Source organism: Triticum dicoccoides, chromosome 2B (genome assembly GCF_002162155.2).
Source record: "Triticum dicoccoides isolate Atlit2015 ecotype Zavitan chromosome 2B, WEW_v2.0, whole genome shotgun sequence".
Lineage (NCBI taxonomy): Eukaryota > Viridiplantae > Streptophyta > Magnoliopsida > Poales > Poaceae > Triticum > Triticum dicoccoides.
Genome location: NC_041383.1, coordinates 260,341,679 through 260,369,126, shown reverse-complemented (window position 1 = coordinate 260,369,126; position 27,448 = coordinate 260,341,679). Strand labels below are relative to the sequence as shown.

Genomic DNA, 27,448 nt, shown 5'->3' with positions numbered 1-27,448 from the left:
ATCGAAACGATTTTGCATCTACTACTGTTACTCCACTCATCGACCGCTATCCAGCATGCATCTAGAGTATTAAGTAAAAACAGAGTAATGCCTTAAGCAAGATGACATGATGTAGAGGGATAAATTCATGCAATATGATAAAACGCCATCTTGTTATCCTCGATGGAAACAATACAATACGTGCCTTGCAACCCTTTCTGTCACTGGGTAAGGACACCGCAAGATTGAACCCAAAGCTAAGCACTTCTCCCATTGCAAGAACTACCAATCTAGTTGGCCAAACCAAAAAGGATAATTCGAAGAGACTTGCAAAGATAACTCAATCATACATAAAAGAATTCAGATAAGAATCAAATATTTTCCATAGATAATATTGGATCATAAACCCACAATTCATCGGTCTCAACAAACACACCGCAAAAAGAAGATTACATCGAATAGATCTCCACAAGAGAGGGGGAGAACATTGTATTGAGATCCAAAAAGAGAGAAGAAGCCATCTAGCTACTAGCTATGGACCCAAAGGTCTGAAGTAAACTACTCACACTTCATCGGAGGGGCTATGGTGATGATGTTGAAGCCCTCCGTGGTGGATGCCCCCTCCGGCGGAGCTCCGGAACAGGCCCCAAGATGGGATCTCATGGATACAGAAGGTTGCGGTGGTGGAATTAGGTTTTTGGCTCCTGTTCTGATCGTTCGATGATACGTAGGTATATATAGGAGGAAGGAGTACGTCGGTGGAGCTCCAAGGGGCCTACGAGGTAGGGGGCGCGCCCAGGGGGGCGCGCCCTCCACCCTCGTGACCTCCTCGGGCACTGCTTGGAGTAGGGTCCAAGTCTCCTGGATCATGTTCGGTTGGAAAATCACGATCCCGAAGGTTTCATTCCGTTTGGACTCCATTTGATATTCTGTTTCTTCGAAATACTGAAAAAGGCAAAAAACAGCAATTTTGGGCTGGGCCTCCGGTAAATAGGTTAGTCCCAAAAGTAATATAAAAGTGGAAAATAAAGCCCAATATAGTCCAAAACAGTAGATAAAGGAGCATGGAGCAATCAAAAATTATAGATACGTTGGAGACGTATCAGATAGCCAGTTTGTACTAGTACTTTCGCCCCTTCCTTTCCTCTCTGAACCACATCCTAGATTTATGCGATACAACTTTCCCCACTACTTTCCCCCATTCCTTTCCTCTTTGAACCACGTCCTAGATTCATGCTATACAACTTTCCCCCTTCATTTCCTCTTTGAACCACGTGCTAGATTCATGCTATATACAACTTTTCCCACTACTTTCCCCCACTCCTTTCCTCTTTGAACCACGTCCTAGATTCATGGTATACATGCAGCTAGAGCAATGCATATGGAGTAAGTAAATTATACCTTAAGGTTCTTGGGGCGTGGTTCGGTGGGTGACGGGACGGCGGCGAAGAAGAAGGGGTCGGAGGCCCTCCCGCGCTGCCGTTGGGTGAAAGTGAACAGCTGCGCCGGTAGTGGATTCCCTCCCTCGCCGACGGCGACAGCGTTAAGCCTCCTTCCCTTCCCGGCGGACGGATCCTGCCGGTTCTTTGAGCAGTAGTGAGGGGAGAGAGAGGCCAACGAAGTCTTGTTTAGATCTGGAGAGAGCGAGAGAGTGTGAAGAGAGCAACTACAAGTGCTGAGGCTCTAGCATGTATATATATATACTAGAGAGAGAGTGTGTGAAGCATGCAAACCCTAGAAAACAAGTGCCAATGCTGCAGCTTATACATGATGAGGTGATTATACGGTCACTACGAGATCGTATAGCTCTGTATCCATCCATTTTGACGAGTCAAAGAATCCTCCTGGCACAAATCATGCTCAAGTGTATTTATCGAACCCGAGACCTCAAGTTTGATGAGCGAACAGGCTAACCAGCTACACAACCCTCCCGTTATGTTCAACGAGAGGAAAATAACCTTTTATACATTCCTGCATTCGTGTGACAAGCATGCCATGTGTTTTGTGTGTGTGTGTGTGTGTGTGGGAGTCATTGGGATTTCAATCATAATCGTGTCATGTGGCTTTGGTGGTAAGACTATCCACAGTGGTGCAGAAATAATGCAGCCTTAGTCACCTTACCTCTCTCCACGTAGTACGTTGGGTCCCACTAGTCTGAGGGTTAATAAGAAAAACTAAAAGCCCAATATAGTCCAAAACAGTAGATAAAGTAGCATGGAGCAATAAAAAATTATAGATACGTTGGAGACATATCAGGCATCCCCAAGCTTAATTCTTGCTCGTCCTCGAGTAGGTAAATGATAAAAAAATAATTTTTGATGCGGAGTGATACTTTGGCATAATTTCAATGTAAATCTTCTTATGATAGGAATATTCAGATCCGAAAGATTTAAGACAAAAGTTCATATAGACATAAAAATAATAATACTTCAAGCATACTAATCAAAGCAATCATGTCTTCTCAAAATAGCATGGTAAAAGAAAGTTCATCCCTACAAAATCATATAGTTAGGCTATGCTTCATTTTCATCACACAAAATACTCCCATCAAGAACAACCCCGGTTTCAGCCAAGCAATTGGTTCATACTTTTTAACGTGCTTCAGCCTTTTTCAACTCTCATGCAATACATGAGCGTGAGCCATGGATATAGCACTATGGGTGGAATAGAATATGATGATGGGGATTGTGTGGAGAAGACAAAAAAGGAGAAAGTCTCACATTGACGAGGCTAATCAATGGGCTATGGAGATGCCCATCAATTGATGTCAACATGAGGAGTAGGGATTGCCATGCAACGGATGCACTAGAGCTATGAATGCTCAACAAAAGAAAACTAGTGGGTGTGCATCCAACTCGCTTGCTCACGAAGACCTAGGGCATTTTGAGGAAGCCCATCATTGGAATATACAAGCCAAGTTCTATAATGAAAAATTCCCACTAGTATAAAAAGACAACTTATGAGACTCACTATCATGAAGATCTTGGTGCTACTTTGAAGCACAATATATGAGACTCACTACATGAAGAGCAAGGTGCTACTTTCAAGCACAAGTGTGGTAAAAGGATAGTAGCATTGTCACTTCTCTCTTTTTCTCTCATTCTTTTTTATTTATTTATTTGTTTGGGCCTTTCTCTTCTTCTTTTTTATGGCCTCTTTTTTTTCGTCCGGAGTCTCTTCCCGACTTATGGGGGAATCATAGTCTCCATCATCCTTTCCTCACTTGGGACAATGCTCTAATAATGATGATCATCACACTTCTATTTTTCTAACAACTCAACAATTACAACTCGATACTTAAAACAAAATATGACTCTATAAGAATGCCTCCGGCGGTGTACCAGGATGGTGCAATGAATCAAGAGTGACATGTATGAAAATAATGCATGGTGGCTTTGCCACAAATACGATGTCAACTACAAGATCATGCAATGGCAATATGACAAAAGTAATGTATGTCATGATGATGATGGTGGAAGTGGCATGGCAATATATCTTGGAATGGCTATGGAAATGCCATGATAGGTAGGTATGGTGGCTGTTTTGAGGAAGATACAAGGAGGTTTATGTGTGATAGAGCGAATCATATCACGGGGTTTGGATGCACCGGCGAAGTTTGCACCAACTCTCAAGGTGAGAAAGGGCAATGCATGGCACCGAAGAGGCTAGCAAAGGCGGAAAGGTGAGAGTGCGTATAATCCATGGACTCAGCATTAGTCATAAAGAACTCATATACTTATTGCAAAAGTTTTATTAGCCCTCAAAGCAAAGTACTACTACGCATGCTCCAAGGGGGGAGGTTGGTAGGAGTTAACCATCGCGCGCCCCCAACCTCCACTCAAGGGAAGGCAATCAAAAGAGCACCCCATGCAATAAATTTGTTACACAACTTTTACCATACGTGCATGCTACGGGACTTGCCAACTTCAACACAAGTATTCTTTAAAAAGGTACATGCGTAACGGGACAAGGGGAGTATGGCGCTCCCACCCACCCACCCACCCTCCGGCGACTCTCCTCGGTGATCTCCTAGTTCCTCTGGTAACTTTTGGATCTTCTCCACGCATTGGATTCGGTTTTCTCTCCTCTCTCTTTGGACCCATTTCTCTATGCGTTTGGATGGTGGTGCAACCCTGGATCTGGATTTTTCTCGTGGTGTGGCTTTCGCCGATGAGGTTTTTAGATCTTCTGGTCTTTCGATCCATCCTTTGGAGGGATCCCGTCCTTTTGTTCTTGTAGTCTCTTTCAGTCGGCATGATTTCCGGCTTGATGAAGATTATGTGGCTGCGGCGCTTGAGGCAGCCCTAGGGGGTTCAGCAATTGATCTCATGGTGACATATGTCAAGGACAAGGTCTTTTCGTTTGTGGTGTCCTGCAAGGAGGTTGGTTTTCATATTGTTGATTCACGTTCCTACGCTTGCCCTCAGTTTAAATGTTATTTTCATCTTTGGGGCAATGGTGGCCCAAATTGGTGGCGTGAGTTCTTGATCTGGAAAAAGGAGTGTGATGCTGAATGGATTCTTGTTAGTCCTTCTAAGCGGCAAGCTGCTCTTGGTTTGTTGGCAATGCATAAGCCACCTGTCAAGTCTGCGATCAGATCTGCTAATCCTACTCGTAAAAAGCTTTCTTTCGCCACATTCCAGAATTATGATGTGTGCAAGGGATATCGCTATCCGGCTACTCAGAATTGTCTTGAGTTGGCTTCTTTGTCTGGCTATGATCTTCCCCCAAAGGAACGCGTTGTGATTCACCCCCCGCCGCTGGTGGAGCTACAGTGGATGGTTGCCTCGCCATCGATCACTTTTGGTACTGTCGTTCCTATCCGATCGCTTTCCCCGGAACCCCTACCTTCATCTCTGGCGTGTTCTTCGGGCGGATTTGCTAATGATTCCAATGAAGCCATGTTGGGCCCCTCCGCCATGTTGGGCTCTTCGGATTTGGTGGTCACTGGTCCTTCGCCCAACTGTCTTCCCAAGCTAGGTTTTTCTCCGTTATGTGGCAGCCCAAGTGCTGTGGAGCCCAATCCTTCTACAATTGGGCCTTCTAGCCCCACAATGTTACTGATCCCGTCCACGCAAGAGGCTCAGGATGCTTTCGAGGCCATGGTCAATGACATGGTGGACCAAGTGCTGACGTGTTCTCGTTGTTCTCTAGGGGGCCACTTGTCTGTCAGCTGCCCCTCCACCGTTGGATGTTTAGCATGTGGTGATCCTCATCATTCAAGAAAAGATTGCGACTATATTGCGATTGAAAAAGGTTTATGTTGGAAACGGAAGCGTCCCCCTATTTCGGATACGCCGGTCTCTCCTTGCTTGGGGAAGCGCGCGCTGCCGCCACCTCTGCAGGCTTGCCCTATCACATCGCCATTAACCTGCCCGCAGTCTTGCACTCCGCGCACCCCATCTACTCTGCCTCCTCCAACGCCCCCGCTTCCTTCATCGCCGCCTCCCATGGCTAACTTTGCTCTGGACCCGCAGCGATATGTGCCGGTGGGTCATCACATCATTGACGGAGGTGTTCATCGCCTTCCTCGTACCTTCGTCTCGCCTCCATCGCCCATTATTCGTTCGCATGAGAGCTTCATGATTGCTGAGGTGATGCCGGCGCCACCCTTGCATCAGATGGGTCAGGTACGTGAGCAGGTGGTGGAGCTTATCAACCACATGGGTTTTCATGTCCGCTCTGCTCAACCATGGATTTCTGGAGTGGGTCTGTTTGAGGTCAGGGATGCTGGTGAGCGTTTTGCTTTGATTCAACTACCCCCTCAAGATCTTGGTCAGGATACATTTGTTCGCTTTATGAAGCATGACCACGGAGAGGGTTTTCGGGGGGTTCAAGGCTTTCGTGAAGGATGTTTGATGTTCTTAGGTGTCCCCCTAGATCTCCGTAATACTGAGAATTTGAGGGCTGCTATTAATACCTTTGGACAGTTCCATCATTGGATTAGTGATGATCCATATCTCGTCCGATCTATTGTGTTTGCCTCCTTCCCTGAGGATATTCTGGTTCCTAGGGACGTGGTGTTCTCTGATTATGCTGCTTGGGGTGGTGCTAAGGTTTCTTGGACAGCGCCTTGTTATATCTTAGGAGCCAATTTTGCTGAGCAAATGCCACAAGACGAAGATCCCATGCCTCTTGACGGCAATCCTCACCCCATGCCTGGTCACTTAATCCATGAAGATAATATCTTTGCTCTTCCGCCTTACCCTGCTCTTGGGTGGAACGATGTGCCGCCTCCTCCACCTCCCATGGATAATCAGGGTGCTGGTTGGGGTTGGCACGCCAATCAGCAGGATGACCAGGTGGACCTAGTGCAAGTGGAGCTTGCTCCTGATCAGGAGTCTATGGTCATTAACCAGCAGGAGTTCTCAGGCTCTGTTAGCCAGTCGGTAGGGGAAGTTCAGGCTGATCCTATGTTACAAAATGTGGCGATTGTACAAGATCCAGCTGTGATTGTGCAAGTTCCGGACGATATTGGAGATAATGCTTTGGATGCTTAGCTTGATATTGTACCAGTGGAGCCAGTTCTTGGCCAGGGTGATCTTCAGATTGGTATTCAGCATGCTGTGGATGTGGATGAAAATGTCATTCAGATAGATGCGCCACCTGTTGATCCTGATGCCTTGGCTATTGTGCCGTTCCAGCCTTCAGATCTTGTTGTTGGTAGAGTGCAGGTTGTTTATGGCCCACAATTACCTCCTGAAATGGCTTGGAGACGAACTTTTGATACTCTGTTGGGGCGTTGCACTACTCTTCAGGTTCCAAAGCCGGTCATGCAGTCTCCTTTCGGGCAACTGGTCCTTTCCAAGAGATCGTGGTCTATGGCTTTTGAGAACATCCATTGGGTTTCTGACATTATCATTGATGATTCGTTTAGCATGGTTGCCCCTCTGTCTGCTTTCTCACTTCCTAGGGGAATTGCTCGTGATCTTTTTCCTGACAACCAGATGGAGTTGGAGCAGGACACAGGCCTGCAGTTTTCGTCTGCTTCTGATGGGCAGTTCTCCTTTTTTGCTCCTTCTCTGAAGAAGAAGAAGGCCCCCAAGCGCAGTTGTACTCCTGTTGTGGACTCTGAACTGCGTCGCTGCACCCGTAGTTCTGCAAAAAGAGATGGTTTCAAGCTAGTGTTTCAAGCCTTGCCTATGGTTGAACCTAAGAAAAAGAAGCCCCGCTCCAAGCCACTGACGGATGATGGTCCTGCTAGTCGCATGCCCTCGGTGCCACCTCCAACACCTATTCGTCATATTCAGCAAATTGGAGTGGATCTGGGGATCTCTGCTGATAAACTCTCTGTGGATGCGCTTATGGCGGATCCTTCTTCTGCCAAGGACAAGTCATCCCATGATTAGTCTGTGCTGTTCAACCGGGGTGTGGTCGACCCATAACTGGACTAGTTATCGTAGGATTTATTCCATAATTTGTCTTCGGGACTTGTACGTTGTCCTTGCAAACTTCTTTTGTTTGGCGTTGCTGCATGTCTGAAATGCTCTATGTGCTGCTTGCTATGTGGGTATGCTATTAAACTTGTAACCTCTATGCTCAATGGATATTCGGTCTACTAGAAGTTGGCGGGTTATGTGTTGGAATGTTCGGGGCTTAAATTTTGATGATCGTCAGCTTGCTGTTCGTAATAAAGTGGATGAAAGTCAGGCTTCTGTTATCTGTCTGCAAGAAACGAAAATGGAGTATATGGACTCCAGAACTGTCAGGAAATTTTGCCCTTCTCGTTTTGACTCTTTTGCTTATAGTCCTTCTATTGGGTCTTCGGGCGGAATTGTTGTGTTATGGAACTCCTCTATCCTTACAGGGAGATTAATTGAGGTCAAGCAGTTTGGCGTAATTGTGCACTTTACGTCCAAACATAACAATGAACAATGGACGCTTGTTACGGTCTATGGGCCATGTCGTGGCCAGGCAAGGGATGATTTTGTGGACTGGCTTTATAACCTTTCCATCCCTGACTCTGAAAATTGGCTTATTTTGGGAGACTTTAATTTTATTCGATCAACTGAGAACAGGAACTTACCTGGTGGCGATGCTAATGATATCTTCATTTTTAATGAGATTATTGGCCATCTTGGCTTGCTTGAGTTGCCTATAAAAGGGAGATCCTTCACTTGGTCGAATATGCAGGATAATCCTCTACTAGAGCAGCTTGATTGGTTCTTCACTTCCTCAAACTGGATCACTTGTTACCCCTCCACCCAGGTGTTGCCTCTGGCTAGGACTGCTTCAGATCATGTGCCTTGTGTGGTAGCCATCAACACTTCCATCCCTAAATGTAACATCTTCCTCTTTGAAAATTATTGGGTGGAGCTGCAGGGTTTTATGGACTGTGTGTCTGCCTCATGGTCTTCTGCTTCTAGCAAAACCAACATCTCAGCCAAGATTGCTGGCAAATTTAAGTCCTTGAGGAGGGATCTTAAGAGTTGGCACATGAATGTTTCCAAAATGAAATTATTAATTGCTAAATGTAATAGGGTGGTTCTCATTTTGGATTGTTTGGAGGAATTGAGGCCACTTTATAGGCATGAGTTCAACTTTCGTACTCTGGTCAAGTTGCACTTGGAGCATCTGATGCACCTTCAGTTTCTGTATTGGAAGAAGAGGTGCACTATAAGATCTATTAAAGTTGGTGAGGAGAACACTAAATTCTTTCATGCCATGGCTTCTGAAAGGTTTAGGCATAACTCCATTGCTTCTCTGCGTTTGGATGATGGTACAGTTGTCTCTGATCATGAGCAAATGGCTGCTGCTCTTTGGCAAAATTTCAAGAACAGGATGGGTACTAGTCATGGTATTGACATGTGTTTTGATCTTTCTTCCATCATGCATAGAGTTCAGGGTCTTGACTCCCTCACTAAGACGTTCTCCAAGGAGGAGATGGATAATACTGTTAAAAGCATGCCCATCGATAAGTCTCCTGGGCCTGATGGCTTTAATGGGCTATTTTTTAAGAAGTGTTGGTCAATAATCAGTAAGGATTTCTATGAGTTGGCTTCTGCTTTTCATGAGGGGTCTGTGAATCTGGAGAATATCAATTATTCTTATATCACCCTGGTCCCTAAGAAGAGATCCCCTGAGTCTGTTAATGATTTTAGGCCTATCTCTCTTTCTGGTATGGGGGTGAAGTTTCTTTCTAAGATGGCTGCTAACAGGCTGCAGCAAGATATCACAAGATGTTTACATAAAAACCAATATGGTTTTATCAAATCCAGAACCATTCAAGACTGTGTTGTTTGGACTTTTGAATATTTGCACCAATGTCATCAGTCAAAGAGACCCATTGTCATTCTAAAGATGGATTTTGAGAAAGCTTTTGATTCTATTGAACATGAGGCTATTCTCCAAATTTTGAGGCACAAGGGTTTTAATGATAAGTGGATCTCCTGGGTTAAACAGTTTTTGGCTTCTGGAACTTCCTCTGTTCTGCTTAACGGAGTTCCTGGGAAACAATTTGCTTGTAAAAAAGGAGTTAGGCAGGGTGACCCTCTTTCTCCACTCCTGTTTGCCATTGCTGCAGATCTATTGCAATCAGTGGTAAATGATATGCATCAGAAAGGACTGTTATAGCTCCCTATTCCATGCCATGATAAGGAATACCCAATTATCCAGTATGCTGATGACACACTCATTATTATGCCTGCTGAGGAAGCTCAATTGCTCTCCTTGAAGAAAATGCTACTTCTCTTCTCTAAGTCCACTGGACTGCATGTTAACTATCATAAGTCTTCCATTCTTCCTATCAATGTGGATTCTGTGGAGATTGCCAGACTTGCTGCTGTATTTGGTTGTGTGGTTGGCACCCTTCCTTTTACTTATCTTGGGCTTCCTGTGGGAATTACAAAACCTAAGATATTGGACTTAATGCCACTCGTGGATAGTATGGAAAGGAAGCTTTCTGTTAGCTCTTCCTTCCTTGCTCATGGTGGGCGCCTGCAGTACCTGATCTCTGCCCTTTCTTCTGTGCCAATTTTTTTCCTGTGTAGTCTGGATTTGCCTCCTGGTATTTTAAAGCAGCTTGAACGAATTCAGAGGCAATGTCTTTGGAGGAAGTATGGACAAGATTCTGGTCAGTCCTTGGCTACTTGGGGTTTGGTTTGCAGACCAAAGAACAAAGGAGGCTTGGGTATTTTGAATCTGAAGCTGCAGAATGAGGCTCTGCTCCTTAAACATGCTAGTAAATTCTACAATAAAGTTGATGTGCCCTGGGTTCAGCTCATCTGGAACACTTACTATCATGATAGGGTTCCTCATGCTACCATCATTTGTGGCTCTTTCTGGTGGCGAGATATCTGCAAGTTAATGGATAACTTCAGGATGGTCAGTGTAGTACATGTTAATAAGGGGGACACTATCTTGTTTTGGTCTGATTCTTGGTCTTTGGGGGACACTAATACTCCTCTTGAGCAGAGGTTTGCTAGGCTTTTTTCATTTGCCATTGACCCCCTAATTTCTGTTGTTGAGGTTTTTGATTTGACTGAGCTCACCTCCTTATTCCATTTACCACTCTCTGAGAGAGCCTTTGGAGAGTTACAGACTTTACAAAATCTGCTGCTGCTCTCAAACCATGATCCTCAGCTTAATGATACATGGGTGTGGAAGGAGGATGGCAAGGGATATTCTGCCAAGAAATACTATTCTTTCTTGCATAAACACATTGTGCCCAACCCACTCTTATCCTGGGTGTGGGCTAGCTGCTGCACTATGAGAATTAAGTTCTTTGCTTGGATGCTGATTATGGATAGGCTGAACACTCAGGATATGCTGGAGAGAAGGCACTGGAATGTATCTGATTCTAACTTATGTGTTCTATGTCCAACACAAGCCAAAGAGGATAGAGGTCATCTATTCTTTCAATGTAATTTCAGTTGTAGGGTCTGGAATTATCTTCAGATCAACTGGATGGCTGGAGATGATATGATTGCCATTGCTTATCATGCTAGAAGCGACTTTGCTAAGCCTTTCTTCTCTGAAGTGGTTTTCCTAGCATGCTGGAACATCTAGAATGTTAGGAATGATAGGGTTTTTAGGAATATCCCACCATCTTTTCGTAGATGGAGGTCTTCTTTTATTCTAGACATTTCCCTCCTGGTTCATAGAATTAAGCCTAAGTTCAAGGAGGATTTGCTTAGATGGATTTCCTTTTTGCCTCCTTGAGGTGAGTTTCATGTTTTCTTTCTTTTTCTTTTTGGGTCTGTTAGACCTTGTAAATTGTGTACATTTGTAACCTTTTCTTGTAGAGCAATAAAATTACTGTGGGGTCTATACCCTACAGTTTCAGGTAAAGAAACTAGCATGACTTTGATATTATTACCTCCATATCTCAAAACAATTATCAAGCATCAAACTTATCTTAGCATTCAATTTACTCAAAAGAAAGTTTCACATGTCTTGAACACTAAGTATATTAACATTAAGCAAATTACCATGCTATTAATGACTCTCAAAATAATCTAAGTGAAGCATGAGAGATCAATAGTTTCTTTAAAACAAATCCACCACCGTGCTCTAAAAGATCTAAGTGAAGCACTAGAGCAAAAATTATCACGCTCAAAAGATATAAGTGAAGCACTATGAGCAAAACTATCAAGCTCAAAAGATATAAGTGAAGCACATAGAGTATTCTAACAAATTCCAATTCATGTATGGCTCTCTCAAAAGATGTGTACATCAAGGATGATTGTGGTAGACTAACAAGCAAAGACGCAAATAATACAAGACGCTCCAAGCAAAACATATCATGTTGGTGAATAAAAATATAGCTCCAAGTAAATTACCGATGGAAGTGGACGAAAGAGGGGATGCCTTCCGGGGCATCCCCAAGCTTTGTTTTTGGTGTCCTTGGATTATCTTGGGGGTGCCATGGGCATCCCCAAGCTTAATCTCTTGCCACTCCTTGTTCCATAATCCATCAAAAGAATTCACCCAAAACTTGAAAACTTCACAACACAAAACTCAACAGAAATCTCGTGAGCTCCGTTAGAGAAAGAAAACAAAAGACTACTTCAAGGTACTGTAATGAACTCATCCTTTATTTATATTGGTGTTAAACCTACTGTATTCCAACTTCTCTATGGTTTATAAACTAGTTTACTAGCCATAGATTCATCAAAAAGCAAACAACACACGAAAAACAGAATCTGTCAAAAACAAAACAGTCTGTAGCAATCTGTAACTAACGCAAACTTATGGAACTCTAAAAATTCTACCAAAATAGGAAGTCCTGGAAAATTTGTTTATTGATCAGCAGCAAAAATAATCAACGCAGCACGTTCCTGTGATTTATCATGACTAAATTCGTGCGCGCAAAGTTTCTGTTTTTCAGCAGAATCAAATCAACTATCATCGTAGGTTATCCTATAGGTTCTACTTGGCACAAACACTAAATTAAACATAAAACCACATCCAAATAGAAGGTAGATGGATTATTTATTCCTAAACAGAAGAAAAAACAAAAAACACAAAATAAAATTGGGTTGCCTCCCAACAAGCGCTATCGTTTAACACCCCTAGCTAGGCATAAAAGCAAGGATAGATCTAAGTATTGCCATCTTTAATTTTCAGTTTTTTAGTGGAGTCATGTTCGGATCCGGGGGATTCTTCCCGCTTCCCGTCATACTCGGAAATTTTTAGATCTAAAGAATCCAACCGCTTATTACAAAGGGTAATCAACATATTCATACGGTTAAGATTTCCGCTAATATTTTTAAGAGGCTCAAGATACTTTTGTAAAATCTTTGATACTTCGCAAATATTCTCAAACACTTGGGTTTCTTCCTGGGTAGGATGAGATCCTCCCTTTTGGGGTGGTGTTCCCACTATTCCCTCTATAATTTCATGCGCAATATTGGGATCAATCTCAATAAAATTTCCCTTGGACATGCAATCCAAGAGTTGTCCATATGTCATACTTAACCCAACATAAAAATTCCGAAGAAGAATTCTATAGTTCACCTCTAGGGTGCACTTACGATAAGATTCCATCATCCTATACCAAGCATCTTTTAAGTTTTCTCCTTGCCTTTTCTTGAAGTGAAGAACTTCAAACTCGGGAGACATAGGAGTGGATAAGGAACTAGTCATGACGACAAGCAAGCAAACGAGCTAGCACACGAGCAAATGGAAAGGCAACAAGAAAAAGGCAAACGAGAAAGAGAGGAGGAGATTGGGAAAGAGAGGGAAAATAAAACGGCAAGGGTGAAGTGGGGGAGAGGAAAATGAGAGGCAAATGGCAAATAATGTAATGCGAGAGATAGGGATTGCGATGGGTACTTGGTATGGTTAACTTGCTTGCGTGAGCCTCCCCAGCAACGGCGCCAGAAATTCTTCTTGCTACCTCCTGAGCACTGCGTTGGATTTCCCTGAAGAGGAGAGGATGATGCAGCAAAGTAGCGTAAGTATTTCCCTCAGTTTTTGAGAACCAAGGTATCAATCTAGTAGGAGACCATGCACAAGTCCCTCGTACCTACACAAAACGATAGCAACTCGCAACCAACGCTTAGGGGTTGTCAATCCCTTCACGGTCACTTACGAGAGTGAGATCTGATAGAGATAATATTTTTGGTATTTTTGATAGATAGATGCAAAGTAAAAAGTAAAAGGGAAAGTAAAAACAAAGAAGGTAAATAAAGTGATATAGATTGATATGATGAGAATAGACCCGGGGGCCATAGGTTTCACTAGTGGCTTCTCTCAAGAGCATAAGTATTCTACGGTGGGTGAACAAATTACCATTGAGCAATTGACAGAATTGAGCATAGTTATGAGTATATCTAGGCAATGATCATGTATATAGGCATCGCGTCCAAAACAAGTAGATCAAAACGATTTTGCATCTACTACTATTACTCCACTAATCGACCGCTATCCAGCATGCATCTAGAGTATTAAGTAAAAACAGAGTAACGCCTTAAGCAAGATGACATGATGTAGAGGGATAATTCATGCAATATGATAAAAACCCATCTTGTTATCCTCGATGGCAACAATACAATACGTGCCTTGCAACCCTTTCTGTCACTAGGTAAGGACACCGCAAGATTGAACCCAAAGCTAAGCACTTCTCCCATTGCAAGAACTACCAATCTAGTTGGCCAAACCAAAAAGGATAATTCGAAGAGACTTGCAAAGATAACTCAATCATACATAAAAGAATTCAGATAAGAATCAAATATTTTCCATAGATAATATTGGATCATAAACCCACAATTCATCGGTCTCAACAAACACACCGCGAAAAGAAGATTACATCGAATAGATCTCCACGAGAGAGGGGGAGAACACTATATTGAGATCCAAAAAGAGAGAAGAAGCCATCTAGCCACTAGCTATGGACCCGAAGGTCTGAAGTAAACTACTCACACTTCATCGGAGGGGCTATGGTGATGATGTAGAAGCCCTCCGTGGTGGATGCCCCCTCCGGCGGAGCTCCGGAACAGGCCCGAAGATGGGATCTCGTGGATACAGAAGGTTGCGGTGGTGGAATTAGGTTTTTGGCTCCTGTTCTGATCGTTCGGGGATACGTAGGTATATATAGGAGGTAGGAGTACGTCGGTGGAGCTCCGAGGGGCCCACGAGGTAGGGGGCGCTCCCAGGGGGGACGCGCCCTCCACCCTCGTGACCTCCTCGGGCACTGCTTGGAGTAGGGTACAAGTCTCCTGGATCATGTTCGGTTGGAAAATCACGATCCCGAAGGTTTCATTCCGTTTGGACTCCGTTTGATATTCTATTTCTTCGAAATACTGAAAAAGGCAAAAAACAGCAATTCTGGGCTGGGCCTCCGGTAAATAGGTTAGTCCCAGAAGTAATATAAAAGTGGAAAATAAAGCCCAATATAGTCCAAAACAGTAGATAAAGTAGCATGGAGCAATCAAAAATTATAGATACATTGGAGACGTATCAGATAGCTAGTCTGTACTAGTACTTTCGCCCCTTCCTTTCCTCTCTGAACCACGTCCTAGATTTATGCGATACAACTTTCTCCACTACTTTCCCCCATGCCTTTCCTCTTTGAACCACATCCTAGATTCATGCTATACAACTTTCCCCCTTCATTTCCTCTTTGAACCACGTGCTAGATTCATGCTATATACAACTCTTCCCACTACTTTCCCCCACTCCTTTCCTCTTTGAACCACGTCCTAGATTCATGGTATACATGCAGCTAGAGCAATGCATATGGAGTAAGTAAATTATACCTTAAGGTTCTTGGGGCGTGGTTCGGTGGGCGACGGGACGGCGGCGAAGAAGAAGGGGTCGGAGGCCCTCCCGCGCTGCCGCTGGGTGAAAGTGAACAGCTGCGCCGGTAGTGGATTCCCTCCCTCGCCGACGGCGACAGCGTTAAGCCTCCTTCCCTTCCCGGCAGACGGATCCTGCCGGTTCTTTGAGCAGTAGTGAGGGGAGAGAGAGGCCAACGAAGTCTTGTTTAGATCTGGAGAGAGCGAGAGAGTGTGAAGAGAGCAACTACAAGCGCTGAGGCTCCAGCATGTATATATATATACTAGAGAGAGAGAGTGTGAAGCATGCAAACCCTAGAAAACAAGTGCCAATGCTGCAGCTTATACATGATCAGGTGATTATACGGTCACTACGAGATCGTATAGCTCTGTATCCATCCATTTTGACGAGTCAAAGAATCCTCCTGGCACAAATCATGCTCAAGTGTATTTATCGAACCCGAGACCTCAAGTTTGATGAGCGAACAGGCTAACCAGCTACACAACCCTCCCGTTATGTTCAACGAGAGGAAAATAACCTTTTATACATTCCTGCATTCGTGTGACAAGCATGCCATGTGTTTTGTGTGTGTGTGTGGGAGTCATTGGGATTTCAATCATAATCGTGTCATGTGGCTTTGGTGGTAAGACTATCCACAGTGGTGCAGAAATAATGCAGCCTTAGTCACCTTACCTCTCTCCACGTAGTACATTGGGTCCCACCAGTCTGAGGGTTAATAAGAAGAATTAAAAGCACCAGCAGTGTATCTTACCTCACACATCTCGCTGCTGCTCCGGAACACTATCCAATTGATCCCTCTTTTCGCTCACGTACTATTTTAAGTGAATCCTTATTATAACATGCACACAATTTTGGGCACTTGTATTCGACCTAAGTCAGTGTGCCACCGTATCTCGTACTTACTACTCCCTTTGTCTAGGTGTAATAAGTCACGTTAGGTGCAGCGGCACCAAGGTGTGTGTATGTGTGTGTGTGTGTGTGTGTGTGTGTTTAACAGCATGTGTGTGTTAGAGAGTGCGACAGATCGACCTACTCCTACAGATAGATGGTGTGTAGTGTACGATTTTAGCCGCGAGAGTCGGTGCATCCTCTCGTTTTCGGGCGTGTCCAGTAGGGACATGCGGACAGCTGCCACGCCCGCTCCTGACCAGCCTGGCTCACCCAAAGCCCCTCCATCGCCGACGCGCGCTTCCCGCCTGAAACAGTCAGCGCCGCTCCAAAGAATCGATGCCGCATTCATGCCCGGGCAGAGCGGACGCGACCTCTCACTGGCGCAAGAGTGATGGTTGCTTCGTCCGTCCAACTTACTGCTGGGTCTATGTGATTTGACGGCTCATTGGTCTTTATTACTGAGGTGGTAGGACTGCTGGATGTCCCACGCTTTCAGCGAAAGGAGGTAGTAGATTACAATTTTCTCCATTCTTACAGCGGAGGAGTGCAAGAGCAGTGAAAACACGCAGGCTCAGTGATTACATGGCCCACCTCACACTATCACCATGCGGCACCTAACTCTTTATATAGTACTCCTTCCGTTCCTAAATATTACTAGATGAGTCCCCGCGCGTTGCCACGGAACAGCCGTATATCTCTCTGTGCAGAATTATCAATTTCATAGAACTAAAAAAACTCTATAACCGCATGACAAATGTGGTAGCCAAACTAAATAAACTCCCATCATCATTTAGATCATCCCATGTAAGGAAAAAAGACCAGCCAACTCCTACTGCATAATGGGATTATCTTTTTCTTTTTGACATATTAATGGGACTTAAAAGCTCACTTGCATGCATGCTACCGGTGCATGCTTGCATGCAGACATATTGATGTGATTTAAAACCCACTCACATGCATGCCACGGTATTTCTGCATGCTTGCATGTGGCTTAGTGAGGAGCCTCTCAATGTCTACATCAGACGGCTATTATGGACTGATTTAGTTCATCTAATGGCTACATTAATTTTGATGATGTGGCTCAAGGAGAGGACAGAGAATTCCTAGTAGTGGGGGCTAGCTATTACTAGTAGATAAGTCTTTGTAGAGATTCCACTAGGTGAACTACATACGGAACAAAATGAATAAATCTACACTTAAAATGCATCTATATACATCCGCATGTGGTTCATGGTGAAATCTCTACAAAGACTTATATTTAGGAACGAAGGAAGTACTAGTATAGTACGTACTGTAATTTATCAGCGAGATAAATTTGTACAATGCTATGAAGCTTCTAGCTTCTATTACATGTATCTTGCGTCCAAGGTTGCCCGTTGCAACATTTTAACAAATACAAAGGAGACTAACATGCATGCTATTGCATCTCAATGATTGAAAGATCATTGCAAATATGTACTCCCTCCGTTCCAAAATAAGTGTCTCAACTTTGTGCAAACTTTAGTACAAAGTTTTACTACTACTAAAGTTGACACTTATTTTGGAACAGAGGCAGCTAAAGAAAAAAATGATCCATGCAGTCCCTAGCCCTTGAACCGTGAACCCTAACCAGGCTTCAATTTGTTGGCAACGTTCGAGCTTCCTAATAAATGAAGTTTGCAACCTTTTGACCATCGGATCATTTTGTGCAGTTTCACCAAAATCGAGATGAGCATCCCTGTGGCAAAGAAATTGAAGAAGCGTGATTAGAATAAGATTACCGGGACTAGTTGATGAGACATAAACTCATCGCAAATACAGTACGTAGAAGCCAGTAGAGGTATGTGCGGGGCAAAGAAGTAGAGAAATTTCCATAGGGAGTGATGTGGGCAGCTGGAGCAGTGGTGCAAGCCGGCTGTAAAGGGAGTTGTACCTGAGGGACGTAGCTCAACCTTGAGGAGGGCGGCGGGAGGCGGAAACTTCCCACGTCGCGGCAGTGAGCAAGGGTAGAAGGCAACCTCATCGGCTTTGTGAGAGAGAACGGCGGGGACCCCTGATCGGGACGTTCCGACAGTGGGTTTTCGCCGTCGGCGACGGCGACCGCATCTACACTAAGCATCCACCCCTTCCCCCAGTGGACGTGATCCGCCGGGGATGTTAGAGATGTGGCCACAGTCGCTTTGTGCGAGAGAGTGTGAAGAGAGCAACCCCAGCAAGCAACCGTGTAGGCTGGCCCGTCCTGACTATGTATATAGACAAATAGTGGAGCGGTTTCCTTTTCTCTCCATATGAACCTATCATATTGCATATGTGCCACTGAAGAAAAAAAAACTTTATATATAAATGACGCGGCACCTACTACTCGTTCTCCTATAACCTTGCACTTGGCATCTCCAAAATATTAACTTTGCAATTGGCTCTTCGCCTCTTCGGGAAGTCGAGCAATAATGGTAGTGCAGTATATATCGTTCTGGCTATATGAGACCGAATGAATTTCTGCACGTCCACCACGTGGGCGAGGGTCGAGGGGCAAGGGAGAGTGCTACATACAAAGCAAAATGAGTGAATCTACACTCTAAAATATGTCTATATACATCAGTGTTTGGAGTATGTACTAGTAGTTCATATTGAAATCTACTAAAGGACATATATATTCCAAACAATATGATATAATCTCTATAACCAAGGTAGTAGGTACGAGGAGTAAACGGAGGGAGTAGTAAATTTTTCTCCTCGTCCTGCGAGCCACCGCGCGCATGGGCGAGGGAGCGGGCGTAAGGCGGAGCAAGCTTCACCTCATCCTGCGAGCCATCGTGCCCGTGGGAGGGGGAGACGGCGTACTAAGCAAGCTTCTCCTCGTTCTGCGAGTTGACGGGACACATCAAGAGTACTCCAGTGTATAGAGCCTTGCCTCTAAGGTAGGCCCCACATGGTGTGCCTCTTTTTTTAATTTAACATAACACGTCAAGTCGCAATTTGTTTGTTCACCCGTGGTAGATCATCCTCCCTCCACCAAGTGGACAACCAGTACACGTGCCAAATTACCATGTGGGCTGCCTTTTTCGTACAGAAATGAGCTCCACCGTGTACCCGCGCGGGTGTGGTTGGGAAAGAGACGGGAGTACGTGCGCTGTGCATGCACCTCTTCTCTTCGTGCACGTCCCCCACCTACGTGGGTGTGTGTGAGAGATACAAACCGCGTTCGTGAGTGTTTTTTGTTTTGGGGTGGGGGTGGGGGTTGATTTCGTGAATTATTTGTGGGAATATGTGTCGATGACATCTGAATCAAAATTTTGCATGCAATGTGTGTGAAATGGAGGCCTATCCATATCATATATAGAGGGTCGGGCAATCCACGAGAAGAGAGGGAGGGGTCATAGCTATCGATAGAGTCGAAGAGAGGATCAAGTGGGTGGGTGCGAGATCGATGAAGAGAGCCATTGAAATTGTGTGTGTGTGCAAGTCAAAGATATAGGGCGACTGGCCTACCGGAACGTTAGAGGGCACATGTCAAGTTTGTGTGTGGCAGGGAGACATGACTAGAGCGCTCGATGTATCGGTGTGTGGGGGGGAGGGGGTGGGGGAGGGGTAGGCAGAGGCCTAACTATAGAGGTAGAACGACTCGTATATGTGTTGAGAAGGAGAGACCCAGCTATGTCTTGAGGGAGATCGGTCGACATCCATACATAACTGAAGGACGAGAAACATGATGGGACAGAGAGAGAGAGAGAGAGGAGAGAGAGAGGGAGGGAGAGGGGTAGAGTGCTGGATGGGTGATGGAGTTGCTTCTCGGAGATGGTGGGAGAGGCCTACTAGACAAACTGAGGGTGGAACTGCAATGTTATCAATAAGAGTGGGGATGTATTTCTGTGTGTGCCTGTGCGTGACAGATCTGTCGGGACGCATCCATGGATGATGAAGGGGAACCATGTGTTTGGTAAGAAAACCTAACTAGATCGGTAGATCAATTGTTGTTTGTCGGAGGAAGGGAGAGACACAACTAATGAGGTAGATCGATCGACGCGTGGGTAAAAACGAGTTATAAGGACCTAGCTAGCTATATGTATAGCGAGAGATGGTCGGTGTATGTCCATTTGTTAGAGGCAAATAAGGCCCAGCGAGATGGATAGACAGAGAGAATGGAGCTAGGAGGTGGTGCGAGAGGCCCAGCTACTAGCTAGATAGGGGGAGGAGTGTGCGGTTGTGAGATTGATGAAAAGAGGGGCGAGAGTTTACACGTGTGTGTGACCGTATGAGAGACACGAGGCAAGGACACATAAAGGAGGAGATTGAAGGTGTGTGTGTATGTTGTAGGCAGGCATCGCTGGGGAGGTTTATCGATCGGTGTGTGTCGTAAAGGAGTTGTGGAGACTCTGGGAGAACAACCTAAAGAAAAAAAATGAATGTGCCCGGTGGATAGAATGCCGAGGGAGGGGGAGGGCGAGGAGGGTGTGTGCATGCACGAGAGAAAGTTAGTGGTAGCTACAAAGGTTAGAGGATTATGTGGGTGTAAGAGACTAACAAAGATCATAATTTGATATGAAAGCGGATTCATATATTTGAATAGGAGATCATAGTGTTTTAAACATTGCATGCATGAATATAGCGGTGATACACGTGTTGTGCACATGTTATACCATAATGTGATAATGCATGGCGTTTGCAACTCACAGCTAAATGCCGAACAATCTAAACCATACTATACATCAAACAATCTCACATTTTATTTGAATTTGTGATAATGTGTGGCGTTTGCAGCTTACAACTAAATATCGAACAATCTAAACAATATTATATGTCGAACATTCTCACATTTTATTTGAATTTGTGGTAATGTGTGGTGTTTTCAACTCACATCTAAATACTTGTAGGCATAGGGGGCGGGGCACCATACATAATGTGATAAACACATTATACATATGAGACATGGTTTAGATTATGAAGATCTAGCTAGAGCTAGAAATGTAATGTGATTTGAAATCAACATAAAGTGGATTCAAAAATCGAGTTCGAGTTCATATAGTACACATAATTCATATGTAACTCGAGACTAATCATGTGGTGTGCTGTGAAGATAATACACAAACGATGGTTTAACTTGACAATAATGATGATTGTAGATCTTATTAAAACAAAGAAACGAATTCAAATGCTTTCACTTCACAACAATCATTACTGTAGATCTTATTCAAATAGAGAAATGAATTCAAATTTAGTTCATATTGAAGCGGTAGTATATACGTTTGGAATGCACTAAAACGTTCATTTGAGTAGTAGGTTGCATGCATTATACATGTAGCAAAATATTTTAATTGAACATAACATGAATTCAAAGTTTTGAATGACATTTGTAGTGCGCATTGATTTGGTACAGTACACGTTAGGCTTGTCCGAAAATTTCAACCCGCGCCTTGTTAGCCCGAAATATTTAAGATATATCTTTGTCTTGTCGTGCTCCGACAACTCCCTCCATCTCAACCCGCGCCTTGCTATTCCAAAAATACAACGCGCGCGAAAACTCCCACCTCCTGTGAAATCCCGACATGAGAAATGCTCATGGTACCCCTGAACCGAAAGAACCGCCTCAAATCTGTGGGGGTACTTTCGTAACTTACCCCACATTTCGGACAAGCGTGTCCCTAAGCCATGGTTCCCCACTGCCATCCCATCCGCCCACCCATTCGTACACCGAGGCCACGAAAACCCACGACTAAACCCCACACCCTGCTCCGTCCGCCACCCAGCCGGAGCCTCTTCCCCGACGACGTCGTCCACAGCAACACCTCGACGTCCCTCATCCACCATACCGGATGGGGGCCCGTTGTCGATCTCGTCGTCCCGCCGGTTCAGCCACCCCGTCCTCCACCTCCAAGGAGCTGTCCCGATGTTCCCCTTGTCTTTCGCGCCACCTCCATTCCCACACCGCCGTCTTCACCTGCACCACCGTAAGAGCATCATCATCATTGTTTCCTCAGATGAAGCTGCGGCCTAATCGGTGCCACAAAAGAGGTTGTACACTAATCGCCGCATTTTCTTCTTGATTCGATCCCGCGGTGCTGCCGGCGCTCGGTCCCGAGCTGACACGGCGCAGCTCCATCCACGTCGGCGTCGCCGGCCACTTCCTCCACGGCGTCGCTCCCTCGGCGGCGACGTCCACATCAGTAGGAGCTGTTGCTGCTTTAGCTCTCGCTCGCGCTGCTGCTCTGCTCTTGCTCTCGGTCCCCTGCCTGGTCTGCTCTTGCTATTGCTCTTGCTCACACTGCTGCTCTTGCTCTTGCTCTTGCTTGCGAATTGCGATGTTGCTCCAATTTAGCTACACTTCAGTCAACTGAATCAACTTTTGGGTCAGTCAATTTTCAGGGGGTGGGGGGGCTCGCCAGAGAGGTACCCCACTATCTATCTTAGGGTTCAGGGTGGGGGCGGTGGTCGCCGGCGGTGGCGGGGCGTTGGCGGGGCGGTGGCGTGGGGGTCGCCGGAGAAAAAGCTCGGCATGGGGGGCCTAGAGGGATGGCCGAGGCGGCGGCGGACCGGTGGTGGGGAGTGTTTTCGGGGCGGGTGGGGCGGCGCACCGCCGGCCGCGGGCGGCGGGGGGCTGCTGTTTGGTCGGTGGTGGCTGGCGGCTCAGGGAGGTGAAGGTTGAAGATGAACCATAGGCCCTTGATTTCGTATCCAACGGCTGCAAAATCGACTGACCAGAGATGAAAAAGTCAGTCGACCGATGTGTAGCCTCACCTTGCTAGTGCGTTTAGTTTCGACAGCAAAATTCAGTTTCAACAGCAAAATTCAGTTTCTACAGTTAAGTTCAGTTTCGACACTTAAATTCAGTTTCAACAGTTAAGTTCAGAGATGAGCGGCTGATGTATTTTACATCTAGCACTTTGTGGTTATGTATTTTACATCATGTATTGGAGATGCTATTAGAATTCCACTCAGGTTAACGTTGTTCGTTGTCTCTCTTGTCCTGCTTCAGCCTCGGCGTCGTACAACTTACCAGAGCTGCTCCAACAACGAAACCCTCCATCACAGCGGAGCAGTACCTCGGGCTCCATCTCCAGACGCCTAAGATCTTCTTCCCCTCCTCCGATAGCAAAGTCAGCTGGAGCATCCTCACCGGCCAACCCAATCACGCTGAGATCGACATGGCTTCGCCAAAGAGGTTGTACACTTGTTGCATCTCTTTTTTACTCTACATGTTATATATATTGTCCACTGAGCACACGAATTTGTTCCTTTAGTGTCTCCTTGAAAGAAAAAATGTAGGAATTTTAATTTTCACTTGTCCTCCTTTTCAAATTCCTATTCATGAAGCACAAGACTAAGAGATAGTAGCATAATAGCATTATAACCGTACATTTTCTTGTGGTTTGACTTAATCTCACCATGCTTCTTTGCATCTTGTGATCTTCCAATTGTTGTGAATCAAACACCCAGATTGGCAGAAATCCTGTGTTTTTAAATTCTCTGTTATGCACGTGCATTCCTCTCCTATTCCAGTCTATTTCCTATCCCTACATTGTTGGAATCCTCCAATTCAAACGAGCCCTTACAGAATTACTTCTCTTACAGATAGTTGTCAAAGAAAACCTTGCGTGGTTTGTCCCGCTCCTGCTGCATCGTCGTCCACCCCAGCTCAGCTGCTCCAACGACAGAAGGGTCCAGCACAATAGGGATCCAGCCTCCAGACTGTCTTTCGCCGCCTCAGATCTTCTTCCCCGCCGCCGGCAGCCATGAAAACTGCATTACCATCATCAACCGAGCAGATGACCTCAAGGACTACACTGGTCAGCAAGAGAGGTCGCATTCTTTCGTGTCTTCTTACGTTATGCATTGCTTAATATTACATGCTACTTTATCATCCTGCTCACCGATTAGACTCTGAGTCAGCTCCAAACTAATGGTCAAACTTGAGTTTTAAATGGTTGTGGGGTACATATCGGGGCCGCAATCAATAGTATCTATCTACTATCTGGTTAATCTCTGGTGTCTACTATGAGTTTCATGTTGGGTGGGAAACAAACAGTAAAGAAGCCATTATCTGTATTTTTTAACTGAAGCCATATCTGCCTGCTATTATTGGTTTTGGGTCTATCCACAGGTTGCTGCCATCACTCTGGATTTTTGCATGCACTCCTTACATAATCTCACTATGTTTTATTCCTATGCATGACAGTTATTGTAAACAATGGAACTGAACATGTAGAGCAAAAGAGACGAGCCTTGCGTGGCAATAAAATTTCATGCAGACGTCGCTCCATGGTAGGCGCAAAGGCAGCCCCCCTCCACGCATTTTGGATTGTAATAGAGAGGAAGATATCTGTTCTGAGGGGGATTCAGAAGGAGAAGACAACTCCTATTTACCCCCTGAGGTCTTCGCTCTAACTTTGCATGCTGATGTTGGTTATATCATGCATATGGTGTCTTGCATTGCTTACTTTATACATCGAATATGGCATCTGCTTAGTTTAGACATCCTTTGTGCAAATGCCATCTGTTTAGTTTATTCATCATTTATGTGAATTATGCAACGCCATCTTGTTTAGCCAGGCATCATATATGTGAATTTTGCAATGCCATCCTTCTTAGCCAGTCATCTTATATGTAAATTATATCAGGCCATCCTTTTTTTCGTTACATATTACATTTGTCAACAATGTTAGTACATTCAACTGCTCTTCATGTGCATCAGCCATTTGACACGGTGATGGCAAATTCTGGAGTGAAAACAAGGTCTTCAGAGCATACTATGCTATCTGACGAAGCGCATATCTCGCTGGTTACGGATAGCTCCTCGGAGGAGGATTCAGAGACAGATGACCAGTCCTATCCCCCCCCCCCCGAGGTGTATGCTCTAACTTGGCAGGGTTATGTTGCTCATATCGTGTGTATGGTGTCTCGCATTGCTATGTCATTTGATTAGTTTAGACATGCTTTGTGTGAATGTCACCTATTCAGTGTCTAATTACCATATATGTGAATTATGCATTGCCATCTTGTTGCAAGACATTATATATGTGAATTATACAATGCTATCTTGTTGCAAAAGCATTATATATGTGAATTATGCAATGCCATGTTGTTTAGTCAATCATCATGTATGTGAATTATATCATGCTATCATTTTTTTGTATTACGTGTTCCACTTGTCAACAACGTTTGTATATTCAACTACTCTTCCTGTGCATCATCCATTTGAAGCGGTGATGGAAGTATCTGGATTGAAAACAAGGTATTCAGAGCAGACAATGCTACCTGCTGAAGCAGACATCTTGCTGGTTACACAGAGCTCCTCAAAGGAGGATTCAGAGACTGACGACCAGTCCTATTTCCCCCCTAAGGTCTATGCTCAAACTTGGCAGGGTTTATATTACCCATGTCATGCATGTTGTCTTGCATTGCTTAGTTTTTACATTATATATGGATTGCCATCTGCTTACTTGCTTACTATATAAATCATATATTCGAATTATATCATGCCATCATGTTTACATAGTACATACACATCATCTATCTGAATTATGGCATGGCAACCCATTTAATAAAGACATCATATAGTTATATCATCTCATCCTGTTTAGTGTTTACAGTCATCATATTTTGAATTATGGCATTCTATCCGTGAATGTATGTGAATTATGGCATGCCAACCTATTTAATAAACACATTATATAGTTATATCATGTCATCTTGTTTACATAGTCTCATATTTTGAACTATGTCTTTCCATCTTTTTTAGTTAGCCATCATAATGTGAAATTGTTTCATGCTATCATGTTTAGTTAGCCATCATATATGTGAAATTGTGTCATGCTATCCTGTTTGGTTAGACAACATAAATATGAATTATTTCATGCCCTCTTTTATTCCCCACTATCCATTGCACATGTCTATCATGCAATGTATATGCTTTCAATTACTTTTCTTGTTTATCAGCCATTTGAATTGAAGAGGGTGATGGCAGTATCTAAGGGAGTAACAACACGGTCTTCAGAAAAGATAGTGCTACCAGTTGATGCAGATAGAACCACAGTTGTACTTGCCCAAGGACCAGATCCACCACACATAACCCAGACTCTCGTAGATTGTACCCCTACCCAGTTGGGTAGAGAACCAGCTACACCCCTTCTAACCCCAACCCCGGCAGATAGTAACCCAGTTCCAGTTGACACAGCATCGTCTCCACCATAGAGCACCCAAACATGAGCAGTTAGTAAGGGAACTGCAGTGCCCAAAGCACGAGGACCACCACTCTGAATCCCAACTCAACACTTAAAGGAGAAGAAGATTTGTTCTCAGGTCAGGTTCTGTAGCTATGGTTCATACTCCTTTGCTCTTGCATTACTGTATTTACTCATACCAACTATTTTCAAATTTGAAGGATGGAATTGAAACTCCAATGGCGCAACAGGTATGTTTTAAACATGTTTCTTTAACTGGTTTGCTGTTGTAACCTGCTCTATGTTGATTTTAGTATCAATTGAATAAACAGTTATGTTCTCATGTCATGCACATTACAAGTGTTGTTATTGCTCTATAGTTTCCCACACTTATATTCTGTCTATTCTGCTTTGTCTTGAACAAATATTATTTGAACTGTGTCTCTATCTTGATTTGGCAACAAAAACTAGAATGATATAGACCATAAAGTGACCATGGTACATAGATATATGTTTGTTTCATCTTGTTATCCTGTCAACTTTACTATTGAACTCATTTACCAAAATGAGTTTCATATACAACATGGTAAACATGTGATGTGTCTGCTTGTTTCTCTTTTAGAATGCGGACAAAATATTGGAGAACAGTACCGTGTTATCCAATGGTAAAGGAAGTAATGCAGATAAGGTTCAAGATAGTGAGACATCCCTGTTGGTCCCCAAGAAAGCTGATAAAAACTATCTTGACGACAGTGAGAGAACCCAAAAGTCCTGTCTTGATGTAGTGTTCGAGTTACTGGCCACTACTGCTGGCACAAGCTCTTTGAACTCGCTGCCTGAATCAGTTCATCTTCTTGAGTCTCAACTTCAAGTTGAAAGACATCGATCAGATGTGCTGCGATAGGAAGCTGAAGGACAGAGGAAGTCCTTGCAGAATTCAGATGCATATTTCCTGGTGCAACAGGAAGCGTTGGAGGATTTAAGCGCCAAACAAGAGAAAGTTAATAAGCTTGCTAAGCATCTTGCCAGCATTATGGGTACCCAGGATATTGTTTCTTGAGATCTTCTGAAGTGGTTTCAGTTCTGGATTTGTTTTGCTATGGCATTTATTTGCGCTGGTCGCCAACTTTGACAACTAGTGTATATGATATGCTGCTTTGTTCCCTATATTTGCACTGGTGGCGAACTTTGATGCCCAGTGGATG

The 27,448-nt window shown here is 44.3% G+C and overlaps 1 pseudogene; it reads right to left on the bottom strand.

The window, feature by feature from the left end:
* LOC119360829 overlaps nucleotides 1–4,900 on the bottom strand; it is a 45,977-nt pseudogene extending 41,077 nt beyond the window's left edge.
* Between the last annotated feature and the right edge of the window lie 22,548 nt (nucleotides 4,901–27,448).